Genomic DNA, 16,963 nt, shown 5'->3' on the forward strand with positions numbered 1-16,963 from the left:
GAACTGTCACTCTACCACCTCTGCCAGGTTCCAAGGGAAACAGATTTGCCTCCATTGACAACATCAAATTGCATCATGTGGCCAATCCTGCACAGAAGACCATGAGGTCCCTTGGGTAGTTCCCGGTCCCCTCTCACTACCCAACAGGACATACCTCTTCAAAGAAGAAACAACAACACTTCTGAATATACTAGCATGTACAACAATGCTACAAATACCTCCTTGAGTATGGGGAGGGGGGAGAATGAGCTTCTGCTGATGCCTAATACCACTTCACCGACAAGAACTGTCCAAGATGTGGCTGTTTTGTACTCCAATGCAACACAAACTGACGACATTGTCTACTATGAGCCTCCACGAGAAGTGGATCCATCCACCAGTAATGCACCGGCTCCTGTGTTCGTAGAGACTGCTTCTGGTTATTTCATCGACCTTGATGACTTTTCTTCAACTTAATCTGCACCTGCAACTGAAACTGTTTCAAAGACATGTAAGCTGTACATATGGCTTAAAAATAACTATTTGGGTTATTCATGGAATTATCTGTGGACATTATTGACATTGCTTGCCTTTCTGTTATGGATTGGGTTTGTCACTGTTTTCTTTCTCGTGATAATTGGTCATTATCTTCCTGAACGCTCTTCTGTGGAGCTAGTGGGTGAAGTTTTAACACTATACCTTTCCTTACATAAGGTCCAAAGAGACTTGTCCCTTGTGAACATTTCAGCAGTACCAATTCCGGATGGTATTGTTTGGGGTAAAGTTCCATTTGATATGTATGGGCCTACTGATGTTATCCAAATTCGTTATGTAATCAAAATTTCAGTGACTGATGTAATTACACCTGGGGTTGTTTCTCATGACTGGGATGTTAAACCAGTTGATTCTACGCTTGCTGAGCTGCAGGATTACACTGTATTTGAAAGTGATGATGTGTATATGAACACAGCAAATTATGAGGAAATGTTCTGTACTAGTCATTGGGGACATTACTTTCTACCCCGAGCAACTAGACATAGATCTGTATTTAATTACAAACAGTGGAAACTTTGTTCAACTCCACCTGTGGGGAGCCCCAAACCATATGTAGATAAATTAGCATACGTTTCTGGGCATGACACTACAAAAACTGAGTCGGATTATTTAAAATTACCACCTTCTAAAATGTGGAAGATTTTCCTGACCGACATCAAATTAATCTATTCAGATTCCTTTGTTTCCCAACTTGCTGTTGTAGGTTATGAATACTGGAAGAGCACTATCAAGGTGAAAAGTGTATGGGGAACACAAGATTTGCAAATTCAGGGCAGGGAAGCTTTGTTTAGAGCATGCCTTATTCTTGTCCAAATTATATTTTTAAATGACACAGTTCAACAAACATCCTGTCTAGGGTTAGCAAAAATAAAGTAAATTAATGTGCTCAGTATCCCCACACCATCCAAATTCACCAACTGGCAATCACTCCTAAATGTCACAGGGGAGAACTAAATGCTTGGGTTCAGAATGGTACCTTTAATGCCACCCTTTTGAGTCCCGGCGAGTGCTTATTGTGGCCAATGGACAAAAATGGGTGTCAGGCATGTTTTAGTAATTCCTCAGGGGGTTTCAAGATTAGCCGGCTGGACCCTCGCCATGTCTCGGGTCAACACTCTTGTATAGTTACTACACACAGTGTGGGTAAACTGTACCAAAATGGTTACACAATAACACCTTAGGAGCAGTAAAGGACATTTAAGTCTCCTATCAGAGGAAGTAGACTTGCAAGATTTCTTTCTAGGTCCAAGAAAACCACGCTCTAAACGATTCCTGTATGCCATACAAAATGAAATATGGACGCTTTCTCAAATGGAAGCGGCTGCACATTTAAGGCAGAAAGATAAAGAAAATATGGAAAAGGATTTTGCTGTTGTCGATAATGACATGAATATTCTGTCCAACAGAATATGCACCCTTGATAACATAGTGCATTCTGCGATTGGTAATCATTCAGAATGACATGTCCCTTTTACAACATGGGCAAAGTCAGCAGCATTCCATCATGCAGTTGGGTTGGACAGTGCAGATTCTGAAAAATTGCTGCATCCCCTGGAAATACATAAACAGTAGTGACTTGGTTGCTGCTTTTAATTTGTCCAGGGAGCAACAGTTAATGGCTAAAAAGGAAGTAAGTTACACCATCCTTAACATACAAAAGTTAGAAAAGCTGATTTTTACCATAGCAGAAACCCCATCAACCGTATGGTTAGTACATGGGGTTATAAATCTGCCAATTTCCACCTTTTGTTTCACAAAATATTTGAAACATTTTGCTCTGGGCAGATATGAGTGGCTAGGAGATGGCTATATAAAAGAAGAGTGGGAGTTGCCTTTCGAGTTCAAATGTCTGAACGGCGAAACAGAGGTCTTTCTAAGTGGAAGCGAATGTGAGACTACTGTTAGTCATTCAATGATTTACAAACAGGTGTCACTTCACGGTTGCTGCAATGTGGGGGTTGCAAACTTTACATGCTTTCTGAAGGGTTCTCCTGTCCCTTTAATTCATCCAGAATTTCATATACTTTCGAATGGAAGTTATGTGGTCCTGTACGATCAGAACTGCTCTGGAATGAGACTAGGAATTGCCTATGCAATTTTGGTGTCTCAAATTGTAACTTGTTGTGGACGTTTTCTATTCCCCCCCCACACAAGAGATAAGAGTAGTAGAAATGTGGCCCCACATTGATACTATTAATGTAAATTTTGACAAGCTGAGCAGACTAAAGGCACTACTGTGGCATTGACATCAGCCAAGGAGGTGTATGCTTTCCAGATAGCAAGGTCATCAGCCGAGATATAATCCTTATTAAATACCATCTTCCCCAAGCACTTTGGAGAGCTGGTCTGCAGAATTTTCAATGCCTCGAGCACTGCAGGGATTGTACACTCTTTAAGGCTGTTGGGTCTGGATTTGTTTCCACCTTCCAGACTGTCTTCAGAGTCATTCCTTCAGCTATTCATTCACTCTTTTTGAGTGTGTTTGGTGGATTTCCTGTGACTTTGGCACTGATTGGCGGAATACTGCTACTGATATTCCTCAGAAGCAGTGGTTGTGCTTTCTCAGCTAAGCGGAGTGATGGAGCTACCACCAGCCCAACTGTGTTGTGATTGCATTGCACAGTTCTTTGGTGCTCCGTTGCTTGAAGAATTTGGGCATGATTGGTCATAGTCATTCAGACCAGTCCTGTGGTGGGTGCAACCTGCTGCCTCCTCAAGTGTCTACTTTCGATATGTCTTGCTGTTCAGCCAGTGCATCCTGCAGACAAGTAACTGCTGATGGTCCCGATGAGGGTTCATTCACGGTCGTGCCCCGTGAGACAGGTTGATTCGCGAGACCACTTGTGAGCCACCGCTCATGAACTATTTGGCTCCTATTACATCTAGCACTATGGATGGTGCTGCCTACGCAGGTGTCCTGTGTTTATGACATCTGCACACTTCTCCTTTGTGGATCCGCCGCCAATCCAATGATCGATCTGACTTCAGACGCTGTGGAGTCCTTCCTGGATGCACTCCCATTTGATGACTTCAGAGACATTCTTCAGGACCATGATTATTGTTGAACAATTTGACCATTGGCCTTATTCAAAGTTTTGCATTTAACACCAGTGCCTAATAAGTGCCTTATTAGTTTGGCTTGCATTTGGCCTGCCGTGCTTGTCATTGTTGACATTTTAACCCTTTGTATGTTTTTAGCTTAATTTTTAATTAGATTTTAGACTTTTTAGCTCAGAGCATTTTAGCTTGGACTCATGCACCCTCACTAGCAAGTTAGCCTCCTTTTTTTGGTAATGGGGAGCATGTGGTGAATCCATTTTAGTTCTTATTGGGACTTAGGAGTTTATCTTAACCTTTGGTTTCAGGCCTGTGCCCCCGTCACCTAGTGACTTTTAACCTACTTAGCTCGCTCTTTGTTTTATTATTTCTTTTAAGATGGCTGCCTTTGTTTATAGTTATAAAGATGTTTTGATTTGCATTATCGGTGCCACTGTGTGAGGGCGTCATTATCGGCACCATGATCAGTGATGTACGTAGGTATTATCATCATGTTCCTTTCCCACTTACGTGTGATAGTAACATGATGTACACTTGTTGGGGATTGTTTATATAATTGTGCCACAAGTCTGCCTCCTTATCATTTGTTTGGGAGCATACCTGCGTCAGGGGTCCCACATGATCTGTATATACACATCTCACATGGTCAAGGTCATTAGAAAGATTCCTTCCAGATGCCATCTAGGCTGCACATCACCTTGCTGCAGAACTCAGCCTTTGTTTCACCACGAAGTCTGACCTAAAGACCTTATTCCAAGGTAACAAGGGTTGGGGGGCACTTCTCATGGACATGGTATGGGCAGATTAGGTTTATCATACCTAGCTCTCATTAGGTTAGAAATTAGGTTCTCTTTGCTAGGAATTTCATATCTAATGCTTATTGTAAGATGGACTCTAGTCTTCACAATTATACTTCTTTTACTGTTTATTATCCTAATCATTGCAGCACATGCATTTTTATCATAGATTGCAGTCTTTTCAATAAATATACTGAAAACTCTCCTGCATCTCCTTCATTGCCTGTGTTTGACTGAGACTTGTTGCGTACAAGAGAAAAGGGTAACCTCCGTTCCACCACGACGTCCCTTAGATGTCTCAATCTAGAGTCCATGCGTGTGGCTGCCAGAAATCACCTTTGCTTTCTGAGATTTGGCGAGGTACTGCTTGTGAGCCAGGAGGGTTGACCCGAAAGTTGTGACTTGTTGGAGGAGTGTCTTAGTCACCTACAAACAACAGTGCTTTCACCCCAACTACTACATTCTCTATTTCGTTGTTTTCCACCCCACCTATGCTGTGATGATGTCAGTGTAAAGTGCAGATGCCAGTGCATTATACAAGATTGCACCTGCTTGCCTACCACTTCGATACATTAGCAACACAGTCAGTGCTACTAACTTGGCTGTTTCATAGTGCCCCCCCCCCCCTGTGAGTTTGGCCTCTCTTACCAAAGTGCTTTGAATTATAAAGTGGCCTACATCATTCTTATATGCCTCCCTTATTGAGTCATATAGGTGTAATTTCTAATTGGACACAGCTCTCTCACTTTTTCAATCCCAGCTTCCAACCATGGTCAGTTATCATTTACCTTCGATACTTCACCCAATTTTTAAAGGCACCGAAGGGAAAACTCTGATGAATAATGCTATGTTTCAAGTACCGACGCCAGCACGTTTGACCACACTTGTGGCAATCTTGGGTCAACCTTTATCTTCTTCAAACTGCTCATTAGTGCCTCTTGTGCACTTCTATTCCCTAAAAAATCTTTTATTTCCACTTCCTCTAGGGCCATTCATCTTGTTGATCATAATACCTGGGGGACATAATAATTTTTAAAGTTGGTTGCTCATGATCCTCCTTTATCCAGTGTCATCTTAAATTTTTTTGCGGTCCCCGGCAATACTTATTTTGGGGCCTTTGTACGGAGCAAATTTGAATGTTACCATCAATTTCCTGCAACTTGAAGCCTGTGTGATGCCAATCAATACTACGTTATATGCTGAAATTCAACTTGGTCAAAAAAACAGATAGACTATATCCTGCCAGGAAACCCAAAAATCCTCAAGATGACACTGGCTCATGAGAGAGTCAGAGGTAAACATAGGCAGGAAGGGAGAGAGGTTTAGATAGAGAAATAGAACAGACAGAGGTCAAAAAGAAGAAAGTGCCCATGACTTAAAACGTCTGCATTTGTCAAGGGGATGTATTGGTTTTCCAAAGGATACACATCTTCTAACTTTACCCCAAATCAGTTTTGACAAAAATTGTTTCTGTTCTGTGAGAAAATTCCATTTAATTCTGAATACTAAAATGGGGGCAACACCAAATGGTATAATGGTCTCTGAGTACTATCATTTTTGCAATTGCAACTCTACGATGCAGGGAAAGCAGCAGTCTGCACCACCAGGGATTTTTGGGTGCAGTTTTATATAGCACAAACCCAGCCCAAGGGCATTGAGGTGCTTTACATGAGCACCTATGACATTACACAAGGTCCGGTTTGTTTTTTTTAAGTTTCAGGGAGATTAAGTGATTTGCCCAGAATGGCATGCTGTGGAGCGGACCCGGACCTCAAACCTGGTTTCTTTGTTTAATTTTCCCAATTCAGGGGGCCATCAGTTATCTGGGGGCTACTCTGTAGATGTCCTTGGCCATACGAGATACAAAGAATATGTATCTCAGTAGATCTGTAGCCCTTCCATGCAGCCAAACTCTGACAACATTGTCATTAAAATCCGGTAGACTGTCATTTGGGTTTCTCAGAACAGGAGCATGGGCGGCAGCCAGCAGTTGTACATACAGTTGCTCGGTCCACTTTTTTATGCCTCTGCCCATTTTCAATTTATTTAACACCTCAAATAGAGTCAATAGAGGTCATGGCAGAGTGTCAAATGTGTTCTCCAAATCCAAGGAGGCCATCACTGAAGGCCGGTCCGTTAAAGGCGCCTTGTCAATATCACAGAAGAAAAATCAAACATTTATAAGGGTATTATGACCATGTACAAAAATTATTTAGTCATCATGCACCTCTCCTCTCGTCATTGGCACCAATCGGTTCGCTATTATTTTCACCACAACTTTATATTACGTATTCAATAGGGCTGAAAGCCTATAGGGCTGTACATGGAATGGGCCTTTTGTCAGGTTTTAGTAGCACTACGATTGTGGATTCTCTAGTCTATTTGGGGAAAACCATAAGTCTCTGCATGTATGCCTAGTAGTTTAGGGGCTGGGCTCATCTTGAGGTTTGTGTAATATTCAGGTGGCAGCCTGCTAGGCCCTGAGTTTTACCTATGGCTAATTGATCCATGGCATTTTGATTTTCTCAGTGAAATTGGTCCATCTGTAGTTGCAACCTGTTTTGTTGTGAAACGTGTAACGAGGATAGTCTCCAGATATTCCGCGGTTTGATCTGTCAGTACTGGAGGGGGTGTATACAGTCACTGGTAGCACCATCCAAGTATGGCATTAATTTCAGTCTGTGGGTTTATTGTCTCCCCGCTTCAGCATTGATCACACATAATGGAGCTCCAACTTCCTCTGCCTTTAGCCACCAGGCCAGCAATTGTCCTGCCCTGTCTCTCCAATGTGCAGTCTGGCTATGTATTTTATGTGTAGTCAATGCCATTCATCCTCTTTGTTAAGGTGATATGGCTTCTAATACCTTCTACTAGCTCATGCCTATGTGGTCGCACTTGCTTCCAGCCTTCAAATATTCTGTTCTGAAGAAATAATTTCTCTGTTAAGTTTTAGCTTTATGCCATATGTGGTTCTGAGACATATGCCCTCATCGACCATCATAAATATTTCCCATTCAGTAGCAATGTTGGTTGTCATTACCTCATTCTACCAAAAATAATAGACTATTTGTTCTTCTATAGTAGCTCTAAAAGGTGTATCCTGCAGATCCTGCAGTGCCTCAACCAGTATTCGCCATGTTGACATTGGTGGAAGTGTCCCAGCCATCTAGCACTGCTATGAGTGGGTTATGCATATGATCCAACTCTATATTGGCCAAATATTCTGCACTGTAAACCACTGTTTAGACTTCCGTCCCTCCCAGAAATAAGTGAATAAAAAGAGTGCTCCTGGTCCCTAGGGGTACAACATCCACGAAAGCCTTTCAGTTGCCACTATTGTACCTACATTTTGAAATTGTGTGCTTTCCCTCTGCAATAAGTCATTAGCTGAGGGGGAATAGATTGATCTACATCACAGTCTAGAACATGGGTACTCACAAATATTTTCCCCAGGGGCCACAAAGTATGGTCTGTGGTGTTCCGGACGTTGGGCAGCAATTGGGCTTTGCTGGAAGAGGGGAGCGTAAAGGAGGTAAAAGCAGGCATGAGGGAAGGGAAGCATGTAAATACTGTGGTCAGTGAGTCATGGAGTTATTTTGAGGGTTTCATTCCATACTGCCCTCTAAATTATCCCTTAGGCTCTAGAAGAGTCATACATTTGGCTATACTGTTGTATGCTATTTCTGAATTGCCATACCTATACCTCACCTTAAAGTAAGACTTCCCTGCTTGCTATAACTATCTCGAGAGAGTCAAATGTAAAAAGGAAGTAACTTGATTACTGAATTGGAATAGAACTGGATTGCACCATGTGAAATCAGAAAACCTGGAATTGGTTCCAGCTACATACGTGACTAAATTGTGTGATCCTGTTCAATTGTTGTATTACACTTTGCCTACCTTTTCCTCATGATCAGATGTAAGAGCGCTTTGAGATACATGAGTTCAAGATATACACTTTTAAAAACATTTTCTTGTGTTTGAATAAAAAAACTATAAGGTTGTCAATGAATCATAAAAACTCATGCCCCCACAGTTTTCCATTCTGCAGCTCACTTGCCCCTTAGTTCACTTTTGGCATTGTGTTAGGGTAGGAACGCTTCTTAATGTTAAGTGGTGCAATTCACCTTTTTTGCTTCTTTTCTTTTACTTCGGCTATCCTGTAAATAAATGCTTGCCCGCTTATTTAACATTTCTCTGATTGTTAGTGCTATCACAAGTAAACAGCAGATCAGTGCTGTTCTTTTGCAGGGGGCCTCCTGTGAAGGTCAGAGGGGTCACAAGCGGCCTCGGGCTGTACTTTGTTTATCACTGGTCTAGAAGTATATTGTAGTCTTGCCCCCACATACTCAGTTTGTCATAATTCCTCAATAATGTAGTAGTTAGATCAGGGTTTCAACTGGGATGGAAAAACTGGAGGATCTTTCATAGGGGTTTGGCCTATGTAATTAACAGCATGGCTTGAAGACACATAAGCTAAAAATCTGTGCTTAGCATAGTTGCCGCCCAACTGGTATTTTTATGCTTCTTCCTACCATTGCACCCAGATGTAAAATACAACAAATAACATTACAACTACAATGAGCCAGGGCTATTGGCTTTGACAATGGTTGTTAGTTGTATAAGATAAATAAGTAACAACAATTGCTTTGTTGTATTTAATAGTGAAAATGCTTTATTTTCTGAAATGATGAGGCTGTGAAAGAACTATGATGAGTTTCTTTGGAGTTACATCAAAGGAAAGGAAGGGTGGTTAAGATTTTTTTCACCCTGAGAATGAGGGTGAAAATGGAGAGCCCAATAGGAACCCACCTTAGCACCTGCTTTTTAGAACTGCCAGTAGGGCCCAGACCACCTAATGCCCGGAGTTAGATTCCAGGAACTGGACCTAATTGGTGTTTGGTGTACATATTCTGGCCACCATTAGGTGGGACCCCCTCCCTCTGAGATCGAGTACTTGCCTTTCTTGTCTATATATGTATTTTTAGTGTTGTAGGGAATACTCAGTGCTATCCAGATCATGGTATCTCTTGAAAATGCTGAATATATCATCATCTGCAACCTGCATCTCAGCATGTATAGTGTGTGTCAGTCACACCCAGATACTTTCCACTTCTGACCTCCATTATTAGTGTGCTCTTTCTCCCCCTTGGGTATTTCAGACTAGACTAGACCCCTGGCCTGTGCCATTAGGGCCATTCTGCATGATCACTGAAATAATTATTTCATCCAAAATGGGGGGTCATTCCAGCATGAGCTGAAATATTCTACTTCTCCAGTGTCACAGTCGTCTTCCTTTTCTGTCTTACCACCTATTCATTCCTGATTCTTGGGAATCTTGTTTTCCAGGTATGTGATCCTGTTCACAGTTCATCCAGCAGTGTTTTCTTCTTCTGTTGCTCTTCATGTTTTCTTTATTCCCTATTGGATCCCATTGTTTTTGCCCCAGTTCTAGGCTTCATCTGTTGTTGTAAAGAAACAAAGTGTGATATTGTTTATTATCTGGGGTTTAGCCAGGTTTTACCAGTGTATACTGGTCCCCCAGATTAAGCAGTTTCCTTTCAATTGCCCATTCTCAGACTTATACAGGATTTGCAGTGGTAAAATCAAAACTATAAGTGCCTAAGCCATATCAGCAGGTTCACTGAGACCCATTGCTATGAGAGAATCACTTGGAGATTTGGAGTAGTGAGCCTGTCTACCCAATGGAGTGACCACACCCACTGAACTAGTGACAATCATATCGTACTGGACAACTTAGATGTTTTCCCTGGAACATAGCAAGACTTTGACAGCAGAAAACCCAGCTGCCTTGTTCAGAAGGGTAAGATCAGTCAAGCTTTGCTAATCATGGCTTCTCTCTTGAGCCTCCCAGCATAAGAAAACAAAGTGATGGAAGGAATCTGTTAAAGACTAGAGTGACATCGTGGGAAAAATAAAGGACTGGAACAATTTTCCCTCTAATTTGTTTTCATCTGCGTGAAGCAGTAGAGTGTCTCTGTGTGCTGCAGCCAAGGATGTTTGGGTCAAAGGGCTGCAACAGCTCACTATGCAAGCAATCATATTGCATGACATACCAAAGGTAGTAGGTTTGCAACTTCAAATTAAATGTACACAAATGCATTCATAATCATTATTAGTTACATGTGATAATAGCATGTGTTCAGAAATTCTAAGGTATTTGTATTATACACTAATATGATCATACTAGCACCCTATGACTTTTACTTCACTAGCACCTACACTCAACTGGTGCAGAAATGACAGAATTCAAATGTGTGCACCATTAAATAAATTTACTTTGAATACTGTGAGAGAGCATTCAACAGAACTCTCAGGTTTTCCCATATAAGGCATGAATAGCTGATTCAGTCATGTTTGTTTTTTACTACTGAGTAAGTTGTAATGTGTTCACCACAAAATAAAAGACTATAACTGTTAGAATGCAAAGTGAAAAAAAGCATTGCATGAGCTAGCCGTTCCTGACATTGGACCGCACGAGGTGAGCTTGTCATGCCTGACATTGGACAGCAACAGATGAGCCAGCAATGCCTAGCACTGGTCAGCTGGAAATGATCTAGCTATGTGCGACAGTGGACAGATGGAAATGAGTGGGCCGATGATGAAGCATGACACCCAGGGAGGTGTATGAAACCTCAACTTACACTTGTGCGTTATACTGTGTTCCTGTTCATAGTGAGACATATAGGACATCAGAGTATCCAATATTTCGATCATTTCCTTGATTGAAAGCCTTAGTCTAGCGTTTCCTTAACTGTGGGGCGCAAGTTGATTTTTGGTTAGTCAGGAAAGTCCTCTGACAAATTGCTGCTTATTCTTTTAACATGTGGACCAGTGTTTAGAATTCTTAATCTGACTGCAATTTGTGAAGAGATTTTAAAGAAAATTAAGTGACGATCTTGATGGAGTATAGGGAGTGTGAAAAGAAACGCTTTAGGATGATATTTTTGTACAACACACAACAACATATAAATATCTGTAGATGAACTGTATGCATTCAGCAATTAGGAAAGCAAAAAACGAAGCACATTTTTCTGTAATTCTGAAGGGGCTGGAAACAGAGGCTTTCATAGTATCAAACCAAATCATGACATGTTACTTGGTAATGCACAAATGATGAATGTTCAAAGAACCCCAATTTCCACTCATCATCTTTTGGTTGCTATATGGTTTTATCAATAAAACTTTATGTCTGTTCAAATGTAGTGGCCATTTCAATGGAAAATGTGCTGTCTGTGAATCACAATGTGATACCACAAGATGCTTTAGTTACATTAAAAAAATCACCCCGCCTCATGTCCATTAAAAGTAGGTGGATCATGAAACTTTGTTGTTCCAAAAATTGGTTTACAGTTCTAAAGAGTTTGGGAAACACTGCCCTAGTCCATCCTGTATAGGTTTGTCTAATTTGCCTTTTGGTACTGTAGACTGCGGTCTTGGAGGATGCAAACAATAACAGCCCAAGTCTTTCTGTCAGTCCCCAGGTTTGGGGGTTCAATGGTTTACGGGATGAGTTAGCCATGCCTTACGTTGGACAGCAGCAAATGAGCCAACCATGCCTGAAATTGGACAGCCGAAGATCAGGTCGCCATGCCTTAAGTCGAGCAGTGTGAGGTGTGCTACTCATGCTCAATATTGGGCAGCAGTGTATGAGCTAACCGTGCTTGCCATTTGACAGCCAGAGATATTCCAGCTATCCCTCATATTTGACAGTTGAAGATGAGCTCGTTGTGCCTCACATTGGAAAAGAGAAGGTTTATACACACCACAGCTGTTAGACATGGCATCATTGCCCTTGGCTTCCCCTGACTTTTTGCTGTTTGACCTCCTGTTTTAACTGTTTGTTGAGTTTAGTTTTTGCTGGCTTTAGGCCGCTGTGCACTTTTCACTGCTGACCAGTGTTAAGTGCAGGTGTTCTGTGTCTAAAATGTGATACATTGGGTCTCTCCATGTCTGGCATATTTGATTTACTGGTATCCACTTGCCAGGTCCAAATCTTCCTTATTATTACATATGAGTCACCCCTAAGGTAGGCCCTGATTAGGCCGAAGGGAAAGGTGCAGTGTATTTAAAAAGTTGGACATGTACTTTTAAGTTTAACATGTCCAGATAAAGAAAAACTCTTAAATTTGTTTTTCACTATCGGAAGCACTATGACCCTCATTACGACTTCGGCGTCTTTTCGTAAGACCGCCGAAGCCAGGGGCACCAGTTTTGGTGGTCTTCAGACCGCCCTAATATGCCCAAAGTCGGGCGGAATTCCGACACCAGTCGTGCTGGCAGTGGGTGGTGAAAAGGCGGTTCCACTGCCCGCACCGCCACACCAAAAGAACGCTGCTTGCCATATTACGACCCATAATATGGCGTGGCAATGTCCTGATAGCAGGGCGCTTCCTGGCGGTGGAAACGCGGCGACCCATCCTCTTCCAGACAACTTCTTCGATGGACAAGGTAAGTGGATCGTCGACAGGGGAGGAGTGTATGTGTGTGCGTGTGTGAATGGCATGAATGTGGGGGGGTGTTTGTGGGTGGTTGTATGCGTGCATGAGTGATTGTTTGTGGATCGTGTGAGAGGGGTGTGAGTTTTTGTGGATTGGGGTGGGGGTGTGCGAGTGTGGATGGGGAAGGGGTGAGTGGATGAGTGCATGTATGCGTGTCCATGTGTATATAAGTGTACGGGGAGGGGGTTGCGTGTTTGTGTGAGTGAACGGGAAGAGCAGGTGCATGTGTTAGTGGACGGGGAGAGCGGGTGAGTGCGTGTATGTGGTGCAGGGGGAGGGGTTTGTGGATGTATGTATGCACTGGCAGAAGTGGGGGGGTGTATGTATGTATGTGCTGGAGGTGTCAGGAAAACTATTGTCAGTGTTGTTAAATTCTTCCCTCAGCAAAAACGATTCCCCTTTCCCTTGTACCCACATTGGTTGCAGCAGCGTCCTCACTCCTGATGGCTCTTGCGGAGTCTGTTCTTAGAACTAGCTTCTTCAAGTTTAACTGCCACTCAAGATGGTGGCCACAACTCTCTGTGAGGTCAGCGATATAGTGTTTTGACCTTAGTCTTGTGCTGAAACTTCCTTCCAGCTGTTTCTCTCTGATAGCTGTGCACTTCAACTGTCATCCTGAGGAGAATGAGCAGTGTTCCTGAGGCGCTTAATTTCATAGAGAATTCTTCCAGTTTTGAGTAATGAATTCCTTTTCTTGTTACGGTGTGCACACCAGCTACTTTTTCACTTCTTGAGAAGCTGTATTTCTTCCTTCTTCCAACAACTGGCTATCGGCTTTCTGAGGAGAATTTGTTTTGGCTCAACAGAACTTAAAACAACTGCAATAAGGAATCCTTTTGTATGATTTCCAGACTTGCCAATATATATATGTACACATATATAAAAAAATCTTTGCCTTGCAGACTTGCCAGTCTTAGAGACAAAGCTTAATGCTCAGACTAATTCTTAGAGACTGTGATTGAGAAAACTGAACCTTGAGAAGGAGCTTTCGTTTCCTGTAAAAGACATTAGTCAATTGTATATTTGTAAACCTTTGAACTGTTCTCCAGAGAACCTTGGATACCTCTGACTCCTGGAGAAAAGAAGATATTAAGTTAACATTGTTCTCTTAGAGAGAGGCTAGTCTCTCAAAAGATCCAGGTTAGAAGAACGATAGAATTGGGTGAATGTGAATGGCTGAACAGTTGAATGCACGGTAGGAATGTGCTTATCAATGCTCTTATCACCCGACTGCAGGTCCTTCCTTTAACCCCTTCACTGCCAGGCCTTTTCCCTCTCCTGTGCCAGGCCTTTTTTTGGCTATTTGGGGCAGTTGGCACTTAGGTCCTCATAACTTTTTGTCCACATAAGCTAGCCAAGCCAACTTTGCGTCCTTTTTTACCAACATCCTAGGGATTCTAGAGGTACCCAGGCTTTGTGGGTTCCCCTGAAGGAGGCCAAGAAATTAGCCAAAATACAGTGAAAATTTCGTTTTGTTTAAAAAAAATGGGAAAAAGTGGCTGCAGAAGAAGGCTTGTGTTTTTTTTCCCTGAAAATGGCATCAACAAAGGGTTTGTGGTGCTAAAATCACCATCTTCCAGGCTTTCAGGAACAGGCAGACTTGAATCAGAAAACCTAATTTTTCAACACAAATTTGGCATTTTACTGGGACATACCCCATTTTTACGATTTTGTGTGCTTTCAGCCTCCTTCCAGTCAGTGACAGAAATGGGTATGAAACCAATGCTGGATCCCAGAAACCTAAACATTTCTGAAAAGTAGACAAAATTCTGAATTCAGCAAGGGGGAATTTGTGTAGATCCTACCAGGGTTTCCTACAGAACATAATAACTGAAAAAGAAAAATATTGAAATTGAGGTGAAAAAAACAGCTATTTTTCTCTACGTTTTACTCTGTAACTTTTTCCTGCAGTGTCAGATTTTTTAAAGCAATATACCGTGACGTCTGCTGGACTCTTCTGGTTGCGGGGATATATAGGGCTTGTAGGTTCATCAAGAACCGTAGGTACCCAGAGCCAATAAATGAGCTGCACCCTGCAGTGCGTTTTCATTCTATAACTTGTATACAGCAATTCATTTGCTGAAATATAAAGAGTGAAAAATAACTATCAAGAAAACCTTTGTATTTCCAAAATGGGCACAAGATAAGGTGTTGAGGAGCAGTGGTTATTTGCACATCTCTGAATTCCGGGGTGACCATACTAGCATGTGAATTACAGGGCATTTCTCAAATAGACATCTTTTTTACACACTCTCTTATATTTGAAAGGAAAAAATGTAGAGAAAGACAAGGGGCAATAACACTTGTTTTGCTATTCTATGTTCCCCCAAGTCTCCCGATAAAAATGATACCTAACATGTGTGGGTAGGCCTAGCGCCCGTGACAGGAAATGCCCCAAAACACAACGTGGACACATCATATTTTTTTACAGTAAACAGAGGTGTTTTTTGCAAAGTGCCTACCTGTAGATTTTGGCCTCTAGCTCAGCAGGCACCTAGGGAAACCTACCAAACCTGTGCATTTTGTAAAACTAGAGACCTAGGGGAATCCAAGATGGGGTGACTTGTGGGGCTCTGACCAGGTTCTGCTACCCAGAATCCTTTGCAAACCTCAAAATGTGGCTAAAAAAACACGTTTTCCACTCATTTCGGTGACAGAAAGTTCTGGAATCTGAGAGGAACCACAAATTTCCTCCCACCCAGCGTTCCCCCAAGTCTCCTGATAAAAATGGTACCTCACTTGTGTGGGTAGGCCTAGCGCCCACGAAAGGAAATGGCCCAAAACACAATGTGGACACATCACATTTTTTCACAGAAAACAGTGCCTACCTGTGGATTTTGGACTCTAGCTCAGCCGGCACCTGGGGAAACCTAGCAAACCAGTGCATTTATGAAAACTAGAAACCTAGGTGAAACCAAGATTGGGTGACTTGTGGGGCTGTGACCAGGTTCTGTTACCCAGAATCCTTTGCAAACCTCAAAATTTGGCCAAAAAACACCTTTTCCTTTCATTTCGGTGACAGAAAGTTCTGGAATCTGAGAGGAGCCACCCATTTCCTTCCACCCAGCGTTCCCCAAAGTCTCCCGATAAAAATGGTACCTCACTTGTGTGGGTAGGCCTAGCGCCCACGAACGGAAATGGCCTAAAACACAACGTGGACACATCACATTTTTCGCTGAAATAATAATAGGCCGATCTGCCCCCGGGGGAGGGCAGAAATGGCCTAAAATAAATTTGCCCCCCCAAACCCCTCCGGGAGCGACCCTTTCCTACGGGGTCGCTCCCCTTGTGTGACATTGGCGCAAAAAAAAAAATCCCCGGTGCCTAGTGGTTTCTGCCCCCTTGGGGGCAGATTGACCTAAAATCGTCCGATCTGCCCCCAAGGGGGGCAGAAATGATCTAAATACAATTTGACCCTCAGGGGAGCGACCCTTGCCTAATGGGTCGCTCCCCATCTCTAAAAAACAAACAAAAAAAAACAAAAAACACACAAAAAAAATTGCCCTGGCACCTAGAGGTTTCTGTCCCCCCCTTGGGGCAGATCGGCCTAATAACAATAGGGGGGCAGAAATGGCCTAAAATAAATTTGCCCGCCCACCCCCCCAACCCTCCCCCGGGAGCGACCCTTGCCTACGGGGTCGCTCCCCATGCGTGACATTAGCACCAAAAAAACAATCCCCGGTGCCTAGTGGATTCTGCCCCCTTGGGGGCAGATTGACCTAAAATCAGCCGATCTGCCCCCAAGGGGGGCAGAAATGGTCTAAATACAATTTGCCCCTCAGGGGAGCGACCCTTGCCTAATGGGTCGCTCCCCATCTCTAAAAAAACAAACAAACAAAAAAAAAATTGCCCTGGTGCCTAGAGGTTTCTGCCCCCCCCTCCCTGGGGGCAGAAATGGCCTAAAATAAATTTCCCCCCCCCGGGAGCGACCCTTGCCTACGGGGTCACTCCCCCTGCATGACATTGGCGCAAAAAAAGAAATCCCAGGTGCCTAGTGGTTTCTGCCCCCCTTGGGGGCAGATTGGCGTAGCACAAATCGGCTTAAATACAATT

This window comes from Pleurodeles waltl, chromosome 3_1, assembly GCF_031143425.1.
Source record: "Pleurodeles waltl isolate 20211129_DDA chromosome 3_1, aPleWal1.hap1.20221129, whole genome shotgun sequence".
NCBI classification, from domain to species: domain Eukaryota; kingdom Metazoa; phylum Chordata; class Amphibia; order Caudata; family Salamandridae; genus Pleurodeles; species Pleurodeles waltl.